The sequence below is a fragment of the Monodelphis domestica genome, chromosome 5 (genome assembly GCF_027887165.1).
Source record: "Monodelphis domestica isolate mMonDom1 chromosome 5, mMonDom1.pri, whole genome shotgun sequence".
In the NCBI taxonomy this organism is placed as follows: Eukaryota; Metazoa; Chordata; class Mammalia; order Didelphimorphia; family Didelphidae; genus Monodelphis; species Monodelphis domestica.
This window is the reverse complement of record NC_077231.1, coordinates 69,831,769-69,850,511: the sequence shown is the minus strand read 5'-3', so window position 1 is coordinate 69,850,511 and position 18,743 is coordinate 69,831,769.

Genomic DNA, 18,743 nt, shown 5'->3' with positions numbered 1-18,743 from the left:
AGATTGTCTATGAATAGAGTTGGGTTAGGGAAATTCATTCTGTTAAATTCCCAAGATTCCTTTTTACTTGGACAACTATATTAATGATTTTGTCTTACCTTCTGATGGCAACCCCCTGGTGGGGGCTCAAATATACACACTGCACATATGTAAATAGAAACAGTGTGAATAAGCAGCAGGATTATTTTATGAACAGGGTTCTTAGTACATTTTTGCTTGAAAGCTTTAATAAATCTGTTCTGCAGAAAACCTCTGTCCTAATACAATACCTTCCCTCAAGGTAATGAGGACTCTTTCCTCATTTATTACTTGTCTAAGCTTTAACCTCTGCAGTGTCCCCCGAGTTAACTTACAATTCAGGTTTTAGTGTGATGATTTATGTATCAGGTTATTAAAAATTCAGTGGGAAAATATACTTTTCACTCAATATCCTCTAATGTCGTTTCAGCTGAGACTTTTTTACCCAGAGACTTTTTGGGAAACCTGTAATTTGAGGCACTAATATTATGGTAAAATCAGACTATGTTCTCCTAGTATAGCTCTTCAGGGTTCAACAGTATGTCCTCTCACAGAGGAGAAAAACAAACAAACAAACCAAAAAACTAAAATGAATGAAAACAAAAACCTCTTATTTTGTCTGAATTGGAATGCTTTTTCTTTCAAATATGAACCATTTAAAATGTTTTCTACATGGCTTTAAAACTGACTTTAGATTTTTGGGTTAAAGAATGGAGTGAGTCAGGATCCCTGAAGATATCTTTGTAGGAAAAAAGGAAGACAATCCTCTCTGTGGCTGGTTCCAGAATCCTCCATCCTCCTCCTCCCACAATGAGTATGGAAGCATTTCTAGAGACAAGACATTTTATATCATATCATTTAGATATTTGAGAGTAAAGTGTTTTTAGTTTGATCTGAACAACTTAAATATTGCCTCAATACACACAGATATGTTAAGTTTGGATTGCTACCATATTTTTCTCAGTATTTCAATGAATTCATGTTTCCCCAAGAATTCTCTAAAATAAATTTACCCAACATTCTGAAGACTTGTCTAGGTGAAAAGTTCTAATCCAGGCATTCACAGATCCAAGAGAGGTTCAAGAATGTATTCCAAGGAACCTCCACTTGGATGGGGAAAAATGGAATTTCTAATTGTTCACTAATTTCCAAGTGAAGTTGAACATTTCCTCTAACTGTGAATGTAGGTCATAAAACATTACTTTGAGAAAGACTCCATGGGCTTCATCAGACTACCAAAGGTATCCCATGCTACCAAAATGGGTAAGAATTACTTTTTCAGTCAGTTTTCAATCGTGCCCAACTTTTTGTTACCCCATTTAGGGTTTTCTAGGCAGTGCTACTGGGGTGGTTTGCTCTTTCCCTTTCCAGCTCATTTTATAGATGAGAAAACCAAGGTGAATAGAATTAAACCCAGGATTACATGATTAATGTCTGAGATGAGATTGGAATTCAGGAAAATGTCTTCCTGACTCCCAAGCCTGGTACTCTATCCCCTGCATCACCTGTACCACCTAGTTACTAGTTTACATATTTTAGCATTGCATAGATACCAGTTGGAAATGTCAAATTACTCCAGCATCTTTGCCAAGAAAACCCCAAATATAAGTAGGAGGACTTGGACTTGATTAAATTAAGTGAAACACAACAGACACTAACATAATATCAGAGATGTCCTCATGCTTCTTCATTGACTGACTCATTTCTAATCAGATATTTCTTGGATAATAGGTCTCTTCTTAAGCAAGCAGTCATTCAGAACATTTGGCAATTTGCTAAATCCCACTCTACATCTCTTCTTTGTCATCGATTCTAAAGAACTTGTACGATCTTGAAGGCAGAACTAAATCTTAGTTGATGTCTAGTTTCTAACATCCATGTAGCCAGTTCATCAGAGGAATTTAGGGTCTTAGATTAAGAATTGAAAGGGACCTAGGCTAACCTCCTCATTTCGTTATTTTTCTTTTCTTTTCTTGAACTTGACAAATAGCAAGTGTATCCCTTTCCATAGATAGAAGAGGAAAAAAGGATAGAATTACAGAAAAAGAGAGGGATTTGTGGATCACAAGTTAATCAATTCTAACCCTCTCATTTTATAAGGGAAGAAACTGAGGCTTAGCAAGACGAAATGAATTGTCCAAGGACATAGAGGGAGTAACTGGCAATGCTGGGTTTCAAATTCAGCTGCTGTGATTCCTACATTCACTGTTTCAAATTTAGTGCTTTCTCTACTGTCTTCTGTGCTTTTTAATAAGTATTTTCTTGTGAAATATTGAAGCCTTTATTTGTGCTTCTTATACCCTGGCCTGGGACTCTGATTTATAGACCCTAGAGAGCTAGTGCTAAAATTAGGTGCTCTTCAGTCAATAAAGTCTTCTCTAGTCCCAGTGGCTATGTTTGAGAAGGTGATAACTTTCTTTACGGGCAGTTATTGACACAAATGGCAAATTATTAGTGTGATAAATCAGATCTCACTAATCATAAAGACACTGCCAACGTTCTGCCCAGCTTTATTTATTTATTTCTTATTTACAGATACACACATTTCCTTTCATGAAGAAAAAGGGAAAATAAAACTTTTCAGGATTAACTTTTTCAACTTTTTTGTTTTTAAATATTAACAGAAGACAGCAGGGTAAGCCTGGGTCTTGGAGTGATGGAGTGCTGGTGCTTTTATTTTGATAGGTTGCAGGACCTGCAAACTCCAGGCTTAAAGCAGGGTTTGGTAGAACGTTAAAGGGGAGGCATAAAAGTAAAAGCAAAGCCTCAGGTAGTCACTCTCCAGCACCACTGAGTCTCTCGGAGGTGAGGCTTGGCCCTTCTCAAATGCCCATTATTTACTCAGCGGCAGACTTTAAAGAACCAAAGAGGGATAAAACCTCCACAGGTTTGGAAAGGTCTAATTCTTTTTCTTGGATATCTTATGGACCCGCTCGCCACTAAATTAGCTTCTGTCAGGCTGGAGACCAGAGAAAGACAGGACACATATTTCTTCCGTGATTCCCTTTGGGGCGGAAATATCCCTCCTATTTGATGATGCTTTGAAGCACTGAATGAACTCCAGGGGCTTCAAAATGCTGATTTTGTTTTGAGTTTGGAGAGAAAGGAGAGCTAGTGAGGATTATTTTCTCCGGGGATTATTTCAGAGTAACCATCAATTAGTATTCATTTAGTGCTTACCTATGCTTAACACAGAGACAATTAAGCAGACATGGTCCCTACCCTCAAGCACTCATAGATGATAATTGAATAAAAACAAATGTGAAAAGGCAGGCGCAGAAACAACTACAGACGCATTAGGGACACCTCGTGGGAGGGACTATGGCCTTTCTGAAAATCAGAGAGAAGAGTACTACTCTCCAGGGTTCTAAGGGAAACGCTGATCTAGAACAGACATTGTTTATGTGGAGCCTTTGAATTTAAAAAGAAACAAAGGAAAAAATGATTTAAATATAATGTATTTCCTTTGTTATCTTGTAAACCCCTTGAGAGATTGTATTTTGCCTTTCTTTCCATCTTCAGCTCTTAGCATAGTGCCTGGCCTTTTATATAATAATATGTTATATTATATAATATAAATATTTATTATTTTATTATATTATGTAATCCATATTTATTATAAATGACACATTTATTTAAATATAAAATATAATTAAAATTATATTTTAAAATGTAAAATAAAATGTAATTATATTTTAAAACAAAATACAATTAAAATTATATTTTAAAGTATAATGTAAATTATATTTTAAAGTATAATGTAAATTATATTTTAAATATAATGTAAATTATATTTAAAATATAAAATATAATGTAAATTTTCATTTTATATAAATAATAAAAATTAATTATGTATAATATTATATGTATTATATATATGATAGGTCCCTATTAAACTTACTGACTGAAAAACTTTACTTTAAGAAAGTTTCATATATTTCATTAGACTGTCAAAGATAACCATAACCAACAACAATGAAAGATTAAGAATATTTGCTATAGTCTACAGTGATACTATTTTTGAGGTCTATACTAGATTTGGTAAACCATAGCCACTGGTCAAATGTTATGTTTAAATTAGTTTTTAACACAAAAATTTAAAATATAATAATAAAATTATACAATAAAATTATATTTAAGTGATCATAGTTTCAATGCTTGGTCTACACTGTCAAATGGCATACAATCAACCAGAATTTATCATGTACCAACTATGTTCTTGGTGTGGAGGAGACAATTAAAAATAAATAATCCTTGTCATCAAGAAGCTTATATTTCTTTAGAAGGGAACATGTTCATGCAAAGCAGGTTGTAAAAATATTAGTACAGTTTTAAGTTTAAAATTCCCCATTTATTCCAATATTCTGTGAAGCTTTGATAGCCTAAAACTTCACTAAGGCTTTTGGGATGCCCTCTATAAGGGAATAAAAATATATAACCTATTAAATACAAGATGATTTTGAGGTTGTCACTTCAGACTTTGGAAAAGGCAGGCCCTTCTCTCTCTCTCTCTTTCTCTCTCTTTTTCCAGACAAGATTCAGCTTTGACAAGATCTAAGAAAGGAACTGCCTTTTAATCCTGGAATTATAGAAAGTTACAGTTAGAAGAAAGCTCAGATATTATCTAGTCCAGTCTCCCACAAAGTGAGGAATACCCTCCACAGCATCTCTGACATATAGCCATCTAGCATCAGTTAAAATACCTCCTAGGAAGGCGAGCTCACTATCTCACTGGGCAGACTACTGCGATGTCAGACAGCTCCATTTGTTAGAAAGTTTTCCTTTATATATAGCTGAAGCGTGGCTCTATAACTTTCAGCTACCCACAGAGTCTCTGGCTGCAAGAACAATGTAGAAGGCTCTTCGTTCTTCTGGGTGTCATTCTTTCAAGTAGAATGACTTGTCTCCCCTTAGTTATTCTCTTTGCTAAACTAACCAGATTTTAGTTCCTTATAGGATGTGGTTTTCCCTTTGGGTTTATTGCAGTTTATCAGTGTTCCTTTTAAAACATGGTGCTTGGAACCAGATGCACTGAGGTTTTACTAGAGTAGGATATATAGTAGTGAGAATATTACTTCTTGGTGTATCCATACTAATGAAGAACCAGATTTTGGTTATATTATTCTTACAATCTCATGTGTTCCACAGTGCTTGCCAATACTTTTTTTGTTTGTTTGTTTTGTTTGCACAAAGTGAAGTAGAAAATGAATGGAAGCAATTATCAAGAAAATTCAGATCGAAATGTTTTTCCTACAAATAACCAAATTTGTAATTAACACATTTGCTTGAAATATTGAGATGGATGATTCTATGCTCTATTTCACTTTGTGTAAATTGACGCATGATGTCATGTCATATTATAGCTCTTTATGCACTCCTTTTTCCAGAAAAATTGATTTTCTGGTTATTTCTCCTATAAAGCATTCTGTTTCATGTTTCTGCATTTTTGAAGGTGGTTTCCCATGCCTGGAATGTCCTTGATCTCACCTTTGCCTCTTGGAAACTTTAGTTTCCTTCAAGGCACACCTCAAGAGTTCTTTTATATAAGAGATATGATTCCACCTTTCAAGGGAGACTTTGCATTATTTTGCATGACATTAACTTAAGTGAATGAATGAAAAAAAAGTTATTAGTGTTTAGTATGTGCTAAACACGGTGATAAATCTTAGAGATAAAATTTTAAAAAATCAGTTCTTGATCTCAATAAGCTGACATTCTAATTAGAGAAGAGCAGGAGAGTTTAGTTGCAAGACTCACTACTAATAGGAGATATATTATATCATTCTAGTACATTGCTGTTAGCTTCTTGATGACAGGAACTTTTAAAAAAAATCTCTAGCACTTGAATTCAGAGCTAATAAATATTTGTTTTTGAATTGGATGGTTCAGCCAAGTGGTAAAAGGACTAGAGTACTAGGGTTTCAAAGAAGTCTAATTTTTAATTCTACCTTAGCCACTGTAATCTAAGGACAATCACTTAACATCTCTCCACCTCAGTTTACTTATCTGTAAAAATGGGAACAATAATAGCAACTGCTTCTGGGTGTTATGGAGATCAAATGAGATAATATTTATGTCTAGTGTGAGTTTTCCATATAGGCTGTGCATTTTTTCATATATGTTGTCCAAATGTGCCTTCCGGGGAGACTGCAATAGATAACTCTGTAATCTCTCTACCAGAGAATTTGATTTGAGCCTGAAGGGCAACAGAATATTGGGGGTACTAGGGTGGCTGTTCTGCTCTCCACAGAGTGGCCATACCAGACGAGAATTATCTCTATCTGGCCTTCTAATTAAGACTAGTCTGGGGGAAATGGCATTTTGAGTTCAAGCTACATTCCCGTGTTTCATCCCTTAATGAGGAAGGCAATACCCTGACTAATACCCTAAGACTTGACCCTTTCCCACCAATACCTAATTATACAAAATACTAAATTCTGTCACAAATAGTGAAGAGGGAATAATTCCATGCAAGTAAATAGATAACAACAAAACCAAGAGAGTTTATATAGGTTATAATATACTAGCTGATACACAAAGTAAGTGAGTTCTACCACTGGGAGCAAAATATTCCAGTATTTTAGTTTGGGGTATGGCATATGTAAAAAAAAGGTGGGGGATACAGAGAGAGAGACAGAGAGAGAGAGACAGAGAGAGAGAGACAGAGAGAGACAGAGAGAGAGAGAGAGAGAGAGAGAGAGAGAGAGAGAGAGAGAGAGAGAGAGAGAGAGAGAAAGGGAGAGACAGAGAGAGGCAGATAGAGAGAGGCAGAGAGACAGAGAGAGACAGAGACAGAGAGACAGAGATGGAGTGGAAAAAAGAGAAGGAGAGGAGAAAGGGAGGGAGGGAGAATGAGAGGGAGTGAGATAGAGAGAGAGATAGATAGAGAGACAGAGAGAGAGATAGATAGAGAGATAGAGAGAGAGAAAGAGAGAGAGAGAGATAGAGAGAGAGAAAGAGAGAGAGAGAGAGAGAGAGAGAGAGAAAGAGAGAGAGAGAGAGAGAGAGAGAGAGAGAGAGAGAGAGAGAGAGAGAGAGAGATCTATTATTAGGGGCCAGTGAGAAACAATCTCTCCTCTGTAAGTCTGCTGATTTCTCTGTTTCTCTGTATTTCTCTCCCAAGAAGGTCTGGAACTAGTGTATTCTTTCTCAAAGCAGGAAGATAGAAAGTCTCTTCTGTTCCAAGTTTCCTACAACAATTTGGTCCCTCATTTATGCATGGAGCATTGACTTATCATTCTCTCCACCATTGAGGAAAGCCTCATATATATCAAACAGATTTGGGTCACACACACACACAATTAGAGAGTTTAAAACCCCATAGGTGTCACTGTTACTATTACCCAATTTTATTTTGATATTTCTGATTTCTCTAAGTGAGAAAACCAGGCTGCTAACTGTTTTTGTTTTACTTTGAGCTAAGCCTCTTCAATCTGCTTCTCCTTATGCAACCTTCTCGTTTAGATCTCTCCCCGTGTCTTTGTTCACTTCAGGGAGCTCAGTGACTTCCAGGTCCCCTAACATATGCTCTGCCAGGAAGGCCATCCCTATGCCTGATTTCATTTGTCTTTGTTGAGCCTATCATCCGGTATTGACTTGTTGCAAAATCCAAGTATTGAAGCAAGTGTTTGTAGAATAGAGATCAGGAACAAAAACCCTCTAGAAAACTTGCACCTTTATTTCATTGTGAGAGAGAGAAAGAAAGGGAGGGGAGGAGGAGGGAGAAAGATGCACAATGGGAAACCCTAAGGAAAGCAGCAAATTGGGAGCTGGCACCTCTGCAGGGATAGCTGTCATCACCAGTCAATTCCTTCTGGAGCAATCAGCTAGAGGCATAAACACAAAATCAGAATAAATTATGAATCATTACTTATTCCCTTTCAACAGAATCAAAGTGAAGGAAATGTAATAAATAAGGCTCCAATTATGATGCTGCATTGTCCTCCATCCTGGCCCAAGTCTTCACTTTCACAGACTTCCTCTGACACAGCCAACTCCCAAGTTTTTGCTTTGTTTCAGCCTGATCTCCTCGGAGCCCATCAGTTTCAATTTTATTACTGACAGAACAACATCTGTGTTCTCTCCCCTTTTACCTTTGTTCTTGAATTAGCCTTCAGAAATTGCATGGAGAGGATTTTTCAACCTTCTGTCTTATTTATTACTGGCCCTCTTGGAGATTAAACATAATTTTTTAATAATATCTTATTTTTTCCAATTATATATAAAAACAATTTTTAACATCCATTTAAAAAATAGTTCCCAATTCTCTTCCTCTCTCTCTCCTATCTCTCCTCATTGAGAAGGCAAACAATTTGATTTGGGTTGTATATATATACAACCATGTAAAATATTTCCATATTAGTCATGTTGTAGAAAAGACAGTCAAAAAACATGAAAAATAATATGCTTCAATCTGCGCTCAGACTCCATCATTTCTCTCTCTTGATGAGGATAGCATTTTCATAAATCTTTGGGAATCGTCTTGGATCATTGTATTGCTGAGAATAACTAAATCATTCACAGTTGATTATCACACAATATTGGTGTTTCTCTGTATATTGTTCTCCTGGTTTTGCTCACTTGACTCATCAATTCATATGTCTTTCCAGATTTTTCTGAAAATATTTTGTTCATATTTTGTAGTGCAATAATATTCCAACACAAGCCAATACTATAATTTGTTCAGCCATTCCCCAGGAAATAAAACATCTCAAAAACCATTTCATAATCAGGTTAGTCACTTATTTAAAACAAAGCAAATCAAATAAATTCTGGATTTTGAAATTCAGTTTTTGTCAGCACATTTTAGACACAAATCCAGAATAATTCTCTATAATATAATGTAATGCTATGTAATATAACATAATATAATATGAAATAATGTAGTTTAAAATATAATATGTTGACCCCAAATCCAGAATGATTAGATTTTAAAAAAGTAACTCCTTGAAAATCAACTGAGGTTACTAGAATTCTAGAAACTATGAGAGAGAGAAATAGTTGATTATGTGGTTGGAGGGAACCAAAGGACCAGAATGGGGGCAAATAGAAGGTTCTTTCTCTCTTGTTCTCTCTTCACCTTCCTAATTCCCAACATCCTTGATCCCCTTCTATTCCCCAGTGTAAACAATGATCTTCAAACTTCATTGTTTCAGAGGAATTTAGTGTAAGTTGCATGAGTTCAGAGGCTGCTTCGTTTTCTTTGGTCTTCATATTTTCAATGCTTAGCACAGACTAGGTGTTTAATGGATGCTTACTGAATTTCACTTAAAGGTTTTGAACCTTATGTGGAAAGATAGATTAAAAAAAAAGCAAAGCCTGAACCACATATCTCATAGGATAATTAGGAAGTTGTCCTAATGTCAGTATAAGCTTATCATTCTCCTCTTCCCCAGAAACTACTGGATCACTCTCTCTGTCTCTGTCTCTGTCTCAGTCTCTGTCTCTGTTTCTTTTTCTGTCTCTCTGTCTATCTATCTGTCTGTCTATCTGTCTGTCTGTCTGTCTGTCTGTTTGTCTCTCTGTCTCCTTCCCCCAAGTTTCTCCCATGGATCTATAGGTCAGAAATTCTTAACCTTCTGTGTGTCATGGACCTCATTCATAAAATTATATATATATATATTATACATATAATATATATCATATTCTATAAAATTCATAATTTTAAAAATTACAGTTAGAGGTCAATTAAAATAATTTTACAAGTTATTTTTTTTTCTATTTAAGTTTGCATACCCTGTTAATTCATCCACCAATCCCAGGTTAAGGATCTCTGGTCTAGCTGTTCTAGGGTTTTTTATATGTAAAAAGATTATTTGAAGGTAATATTTTGAACTTATTGCAACCATGAACAATATTTTTTGTCCCTATCTAGAATTGTATTTCATAAAATGTCCATTTAGAATCTACATCCCCAATCATATCCCCTTCAACCCACGTAATCAAGCAGTTGTTTTTCTTCTGTGTTTCTACTCCCACAGTTATTCCTCTGAATGTAGATAGTGTTTTTTTCTCCTATATCCCTCCAGGTTGTTCAGGCTCACTTCATTACCACTAATGGAGAAGTCCATTACATTCAATTGTATCACAGTGTATCAGTCTCTGTGTACAATGTTCTCCTGGTTCTGCTCCTTTCACTCTGCATCACTTCCTGGAGGTTGTTCCAGTCTCCATGGAATTCCTCCACTTTATTGTTCCTTTGAGCACAGTAGTATTCCATCACCAGCAGATACCACAATTTGTTCAGCCATTCCCCAATTGAAGGGCATCCCCTCATTTTCCAATTTTTGGCCACCACAAAGAGCGCTGCTATGAATATTTTTGTACAAGTCCTTTTCCTTATTATCTCTTTGGGGTACAGACCCAGCAGTGCTATGGCTGGATCAAAGGGCAGACAGTCTTTTATCACCCTTTGGGCATAGTTCCAAATTGCCCTCCAGAATGGATGGATCAATTCACAGCTCCACCAGCAATGCATTAATGTCCCCACTTTGCCACATCCCCTCCAGCATTCATTACTTTTCTTTGCTGTCATGTTAACCAATCTGCTAGGTATGAGGGGATACCTCAGAGTTGTTTTGATTTGCATCTCTCTGATTATAAGAGATTTAGAGCACTTTTTCATGTGCTTATTAATAGTTTTGAAGGTAATATTTTGAACTTATTGCAACCATGAACCAATATATTTTTGTCCCTATCTAGAATTTATTTCAGAAAATGTCCAAATATTGCTTAAGCATACTGGTACCTCATTTTCTATTAAGATAGCTCCTTCCTCACTCCACAGGACCATAAGGAAACACTGACACATTATAATTTAGTATATTTTTACTGCAAAAACCAGAAAGATAACAAAATACAATATTGAGATTCCCCAAGCAGTTGTGCACCACTCAGATAAAAGGGTCAAGCATTGCTTTGCCAAGCAGTCATCGCCAACTCATTAATGACTTGGTTCATACATTTACTGTTTCTAAGGGGAATAACTCCCACAAGTCATTGGTAGAGGAGAACTGTCTTTCATTCCCACCCCCACTTCCATATCCACTATGGGTATCTCCATCTATAGTTGTAGATAAGGGAAAAGAGAAAGCCTTACTTTGGAGTTCCAGTATCAATTCAGTTCTGGATACCATATAGTCAGCTGTTGATTTCTGGCTAATGATTGGTTGTATTTTGGGGCTGAATCATTGGGTCCTATAAGATTTCTCTGCCATCACCTAGTACTTCCCTGTGGTCTGGGCTGCTTTGAACACCTTTGACAGGTTATATGCCCTGGATGTAACTGATTGGCTATCTCCTTATTTTTCTGGTACAAAAATAGCTTCTCCCCTGAAATACCTACATTTCTGCCTCTGGAATCCATGAGTGCTTATGAAAATGGAATAGTGAGAAGAGGGGGAGGAAGATTCCTTTAAAAAATAGTAACAAATCTAAGACAGAAAAGCAAGTTCTAAAAAGGTGGGCTTAAGTGACCACATAGCTAGGAAGTTTCTGAGACCAGATGTGAACTCAGATCCTCCCAACTCCAGTCTTATAGCTCTATCTGCTGTGCCAACTAGCTGTCCAGGAGGAAAAATTCTTTTCCAGATTCACTGTCTTTTTATTTGAGCATGATTCCTGACCTAGAAGCTGAGTCAAACTCTAAGGCTATGACATCCTCCATCCACCAAGTCTATCCTTTCAAGTGTCTCTTCAAGGTGACACTTCTCAGTGTCCTGTTTGCTTTTTATCTCCAGACATTGCCTCTGGAAATCCTGATTCAGTTCCCAATGCATGTGATCCTTCATAGAAAATCAAGAATATCTATGGAAATTTCTACTTTTCTAGGCAGGATTTGAATGGAATGCAAAAATATCCTATTTTAGAGAGAGAAGAGGCCTGAGAAGCCATTGATTCCAACCTCTTCATTTTAAAGATGAGGAGTCTGGCTCTAAATGATCATCCTAGTGCAAATATCAACAATATGGAAATAGTTCTTGATCAATGACACATGTAAGATCCAGTGGAGTTGTGTATCAGCTATGGGAGGGAGGTGAAAGGAGGGGAGGAAACGATCAAAAATCTTGTAACCAAGGAAAATATTCTAAATTAATTTAAACAATTAAAAAAATAAAGACAAAGAGTCTGCAACCTAGAGAGATTAGAAGAAGCTAAGGGGCAAAATGGAAAGCATGTTAGACATGGACAGCCTGAATGTGAATCCTTTCTTCTATACTTACTAGATGTTGGATTCTTGGAAATTCACTTAACAACCCTCATGGGCTTCAGTTTTCTTTTATGTAAAATGAGGATAATAATAGCATCTACCTTGTCAGGTTACTATGAGGATCAGAGGAGATAGCATAGTAAAAATTCTTTGTATATCTTAAAGGAATGTATTAAATTTAGCCTAAATTTGTCATTCTTAAGTCATTTCAGTTGTTTTTAGTTACTTATGACATCATTTGGGCTTTTCTTGGCAAATCTGCTAGAGTAGTTTGCCATTTCCTTCTCCAATTCATTTAACAGACAAAGAAACTGAGGCAAACAGCATTAATTGATTTATCCAGGATCTCATAGTTACTAAGTGCCTGAGGACAGATTTGAACTTAGGAAGATGAGTTCATCTATATAAAATACATATTTATTTATTTTATTTATATGTAATATATACTTATATATAAGATATAAGATGATATAAAATATTACAAAGTGCCCAAGGTCACAGGAAAGTACAGATTTGAGATAGGATTCAAAACTAAGCTTTCTGATGTTAAGTTCATTACTCTGCCCATCACACCATGTAGCCCATCAAATCACTGCTGGTTGTATATGTGTGGTGTTCTTTATTAGAATTAAGGGGGCTGTAGGAAGCATCTTGTGCCACCTCCAGAAGCAATTAAGAAAATCTAATTAAGCTACATAGTGCTTAGTCAATCAACAATTATTTTCAAGCTCAAGCTCCAGTCCTGTCCTAGGATGGCAAAAATAATGCTGGGATGGGAAGAATATTGAACCCACAGTTCCCTCTTTGCCACTTACTCATCATATAGTATGATGCTGTGCAGGTTCCTTAGACCCTAAAGCTTCTTGCATGTGGTATTAGCTTAATGAGTATTAATAGACTATCTACACTTGCCCTAGCTAGAGGATGGCGATAGAGAATGAATAAGGTGAACCTTAGTTAACTAGTGTAAGCTGAAAAATATGTGCCCATTGTCATTTCTATCTCATGAGCATCCAATAGAATCCGAAACTGATGGATGTCTTATGGTGGTCTGGAAATGAATGAATGAATGAGTGAATGAATGGATGAAATTAAACACTCTATGTAAAGCTCTGCACTAGAAAAGCAACAGTCCCTTCTCTCAAGGAACTCACATTCTCATGGGAGAAACAACACGTAGAGAAATTTCAACTGCAAGTCAGATAAAATAATCCCATGATCCTTAAGACACGGCAAAAAAATAACAAGTAGAAATGTTTTCTTCTTCAGTGTCATTTTCACTAGAAAAAAATTTTGTTTTGGATGTTAAACCATTTGACATTTGGCAGGGACAAGGAAAATGATGGCAATAATTTTCTTTCTTGGTTCTTCGAGAGTTGTGGCTGCATCTTCATAGCCTCTCAGGATACTGGTTGCAGACTGTGAGATAAAAGCATTTCTATTCCCAAGACCTTGGGGCTCAGGGTGCTGGGCTGCCTCTAGCAGTGTCTGATGGGATATAGTGGTCCAGGAGGTCATGGTGGTTGGTCCTTCCTGGTTGCACACTGTCTTCTCTCCCTCCTTAAGGGTGCCATGCTATTTCAGCTTGTTCTTCGCTACTAAAAAAAGTGCTGCCATAAATATTTTGATGTCAATGAAATCTTTTTTATCATTGATTTTATTAGGGTATGTATTTAACAGTGGGATATTGGGCCAAGGAATATGAATATTTGGTTAAAGTTTTCTTCCTTCCTTGCATTGAGAGACAACAGGGAGAAAGACGTCTCTGGGACCCCAAGTGTATGTTATGATGAGCATCAGATGGCAGAGTGCTTATGATAGTGAAATCATAGTTAAATTGAATTATTTTAATAGATTCTATGAAGCAGGGGGGAATACAAGCTAAATGGTATTCTTTTTTTTTTGGAAAAATTTATTTAATTAATTTAGAATATTTTTCCATGGTTACAAGATTCATGTTCTTTCCCTGCCCTCCCTCAACCCTCCTCTTGTAGCTGACAGGCAATTCCTCTTGGTTTTACATGCTTCATTGATCAGGACCCATTTTTATACCATTAATATTTGCACTAGGGTGATTATTTAGAGTCTCTTAACTGACACATTTCTTGGAAAAATGGGGAATGAGAAGGGAGGAAGGACAGAAACATTTATTAAACACCTACTATATGCTAGGCACTGTAGTAAATGCTTTACTACTATCTCATTTGATCCTTACGGCAGTAAGTGCTATTCTTGTCTCTATTTTGCAAATGAAGAAACTGAGGAAGATAGATATTAAAGTGACTTGCCCAGTTAGGTATTATTTTTGTTCACATTTTTCAGAGGAGGACACCAAGATCATCAGAGATCCAGTGACTTTCCTAGGATCACATAGCTAGAAAGTGTAGCAGGTCATATTTTGTAATAATTATAAGTAATTGTATGGAATTAAAGAGGGACAGGGGATAAGGAAGGTTTTGTAACAGGGAATGGAGGAGTTGAAAGGACAGTTTTCCTTTCCACAATTTGAACTCAAGTCTTCTTGAAAGCAGATCCAGAGCTTACTTACTGCCCTGGTCCTGAAGGAAACAATTAGTAAATACTTGGCAATACATGAAAACCACACAACCAGGAAAGTAAAAGGTGGTATCTGGAGGTCATTGGGCAAAGAGACTCAAGGCAGGTCATTACATTTCATTCAGAAATTGTATTTCTGCTCATCAAGTGACTTCTGTTTTCCCACTAATGAACTAATTATTAGTAAAGGTAAACTAAGGAGTATTCAGTTTAAGAAATAGGTCTGTCATATATACAGACTATAAGATCATTAACAAAAAAGGGGACAAAAGATTGAGGAGGGGCAAGTAGAGTTTTGCTAGGCTTGTGTTTCTTTTAGCACTAAGCAATACCCCTTCATACACAAACTACTTTTCGCCCCTCCATCCTAAAAGCAAAGGAAGAAAGATTAGAGTTCAATTGAATTTGATACTATTTATTCAAAATAGAATTCAATTTATTCAAAATTCAAAATAATTCACAATCAAATGATTATTCAATAACAAAAACTTAAAAAATGTTAAGTTCATATTCTGTACAAGGGACTACATTAGGTCAGAAGACAAAGGCTAAATTGAAATATTTCTTGACCTCATAGACTTTATCCTCTCCTAAAAAAGATATCTCTATTTATCAAGATATCATGTCAGAAAACTAGAATCATATCTTGAAAGGATAAAGCTCTTTAAGGAGGAGGAAACAAGGAACAACAAAGATAAAAAGGCAGTAGGGAATCTCGATCCATGTTAGGAGGATGGGAGAAGAATGTGATATGTAAGAAATGGAAGGAAACCAGGAATGTTTCGAGCTAACTGAGTGGTATGAGAAATTGGACCATCTCTGGCAGTTACTCAGTTAGTACCTCAGTCCATCATCATTTATTGAGTACACACTCTATGTGAGGCACTGTGCTAAACACTGAAGATAAAAAGCAATGCAAAAGGCAGTCCCCATTCTCAAAGAACTCAGAGCTTAATAGGGAGACAACATTCAAGTATCTATGTATAATCAAGCAAGATATAGGGAAAAAATTAAAATAATCAGAAAGGAAGAAAGAAATAGAGGAGATCAGAAGAAGTTTCTTGTAGAATGATATTTTAGAGGCTTCTAGAAGACAACCAGGAAATTAGGAGGTAGAGTGAGGAAGGTAAACATTGCAGGCATTTGAGACAGATGATGAAAATCCCCAGTGCCAGGAGATGGTGCATTTTGTTTGAGAAATATTGAGGAGAGCCATGTCACTGGATTACAAAGAATATGGAAGGAGTATGATGATCAATATATGGTATAAGAAGTAGTTTTTTGTGCAACAGAGAATGAGAGGAATTCATAGGTGCTAACAGGTCACCTAGCTTTGGTCAAAGGAAGAAGAGATGAGTAGTTATTACACTGTGAGTTCCTTGAGGGTAGACACTGTCTTCTAACTTTTGGGGGTTCCTCGGGGCTTACAACAGAGTAGGCACTTGAAGTTTATTCTTAATGCTGTCATTTTTTCTCTATATGGTCATTTTTTCCCTCTAAACAATGTCTTGACTGTATTACTTGATTTCTAGAAGTGCTTGGTATTTCTCGTCTTTTTCCTTATTCCTTTGACCTGACAATTTAAGGAATGCTCTCACATTCCCTGCCCCAAAGCAGCTTCTAAAATTGGGATGATTAAGGTGAAGAATATAAACTTCACTTTGCCTAGTAAACAAAAACTAATTTAAGACAATTATTTCTGGGGGAGCATGGCAACATCTTTGAGTCCTCTCCTGGGGTGAATGGGAAAATTAATCAATCAGGCGTATTCTGATTTCTTCATTTACATCAACAAGGATATTGGGGAAAGTAATAAATGTTGGAGGGAATGTGGCAAATTGGGACATTAATGCATTGCTGGTAGAGTTCTGAATTGATACAATCATTATGGAGGACAATTTGGAACTATGCCCAAAGACTGCTTGCCCTTTGATCCACCCATAGCACTGATGGGTTTGTATTCCAAAGAGATAATAAAGAAAAAGACTTGTACAAAAAATATTTATAGCTGCACTCATTGTGATGGCAAAAAAAAGGAAAATGAGGGGATGCCCTTCAATTGGGGAATGGCTGAACAAACTGTGGTATATGTTGGTGATGGAATACTGTTGTGCTCAAAGGAATAATGAACTGGAGGAATTCCATGGGAACTGGACTGACCTCCAGGAACTGATGCAGAGTGAGAGGAGCAGAACCAGGAGAACATTGTACACAGAGACTGATACATTATGGCAAATCTAATGTAATAGATTTTCCTACTAGCAGCAATGCAATGACCAAGGACAATTCTGAGGGAATTATGAGAAAGATGGTATCCACATTCAGAGGAAGAACTGTGGGAGCAGAAACACAGAAGAAAAACAACTGCTGGATCACATGGTTCAGTGGGGATATGATTGGGATGTAGACTCTAAATGATCACTCTTATACAATTAATAATAGGGAAATAGATATTGAATGATGACAAATGTAAAACCCAGTGGAATTGTGTGTTGCTATGGTGGGGGAAGGAGGGAAGGCAAAGAACACAAATCATATAACTGTGGAAAAATATTCCAAGTTAGTTAACTAAATAAACATTTTCAATTAAAAAAAGAAAAGACCAACAAAATTGACACAATTAACCAAAAGAAGGAGAGAAAACACACACTAACTGAAATTAGAAATGAAAAAAGTAAGATCAATCATCAAGGAGTCATTAAACAAATCGTGGTACATTTCATGTTATAAAATAGTGTATTGTAATTAAAAGTGACAATTAAAGGGAATAAAAAAACAAGGCTATTGGAATACTATGATCAAGTATGATTAAATAATCAGGCACACAGAAAGATCCTTTAGTTAAGTTTTCATGAGCCTTATTTTTTGATTTTGAAAATTTTATTTACTCAATTTAGAACATTATTCCTTGGTTTCAAGAATCAGACTCCTTCCCTCCCTCTCCTACCCTCACTCCTTCCTATAGCCAATGTGCAATTCCACTGGGTTTTACATGTTTTACATGATCAGAACCTATTTCCATGTTGTTGATGTTTGCACTAGGATGATCATTCAGAGTCTATATCCATGTCTCTGTGTATAATGTTCTCCTGATTTTGCTCCTTTCACTCTGCATCACTTCCTGGACGTTGTTCCAGTCTCCATGGAATTCCTCCACTTTATTATTCCTTTGAGCACAATAGTATTCCATCACCAACAGATACCACAATTTGTTCAGCCATTCCCCAATTGATAGGCATCCCCTCGTTTTCCAATTTTTGGCCACCACAAAGAGCGCAGCCATGAATATTCTTGTACAAGTCTTTTCTCCTTATTATCTCTTTGGGGTACGGATCAAAGGAGAAACAGTCTTTTAGCACCCTTTGGGCATAGTTCCAGATTGCCCTCCAGAATGGTTGGATCAATTCAGAACTCCACTAGCAATGAATTAATGCCCTAACTTTGCCACATCCCCTCCAGCATTCATTACTTTCCTTTGCTGTCATATTAGCCAATCTGCTAGGCGTGAGGTGATACCTCAGAGGTGTTTTGATCTGCATTTCTCTGATTATAAGAGATTTAGAACACTTTTTCATGTGCTTATTAATAGTTTTGATTTCTTTATCTGAAAATTGCCTGTTCATGTCCATTGCCCATTTATCAATTGGAGAATGCCTTGGTTTTTTGTACAATTTATTTAGCTCTTTGTAAATTTGAGTAATTAGACCTTTGTCAGAGGTTTTTGTGATGAAGATTGTTTCCCAATTTGTTGCTTCCCTTATAATTGTGGTTACATTGGTTTTGTTTGTACAAAATCTTTTTAATTTAATGTAATCAAAATTATTTATTTTACATCTTGTGATTTTTCTAGCTCTTGCTTGGTCTTAAAATATTTCCTTTCCCAAAGACCTGACATGTGTACTATTCTTTGTTCACCTAAGTTACTTATAGTTTCCTTCTTTATATTCAAGTAATTCACCTA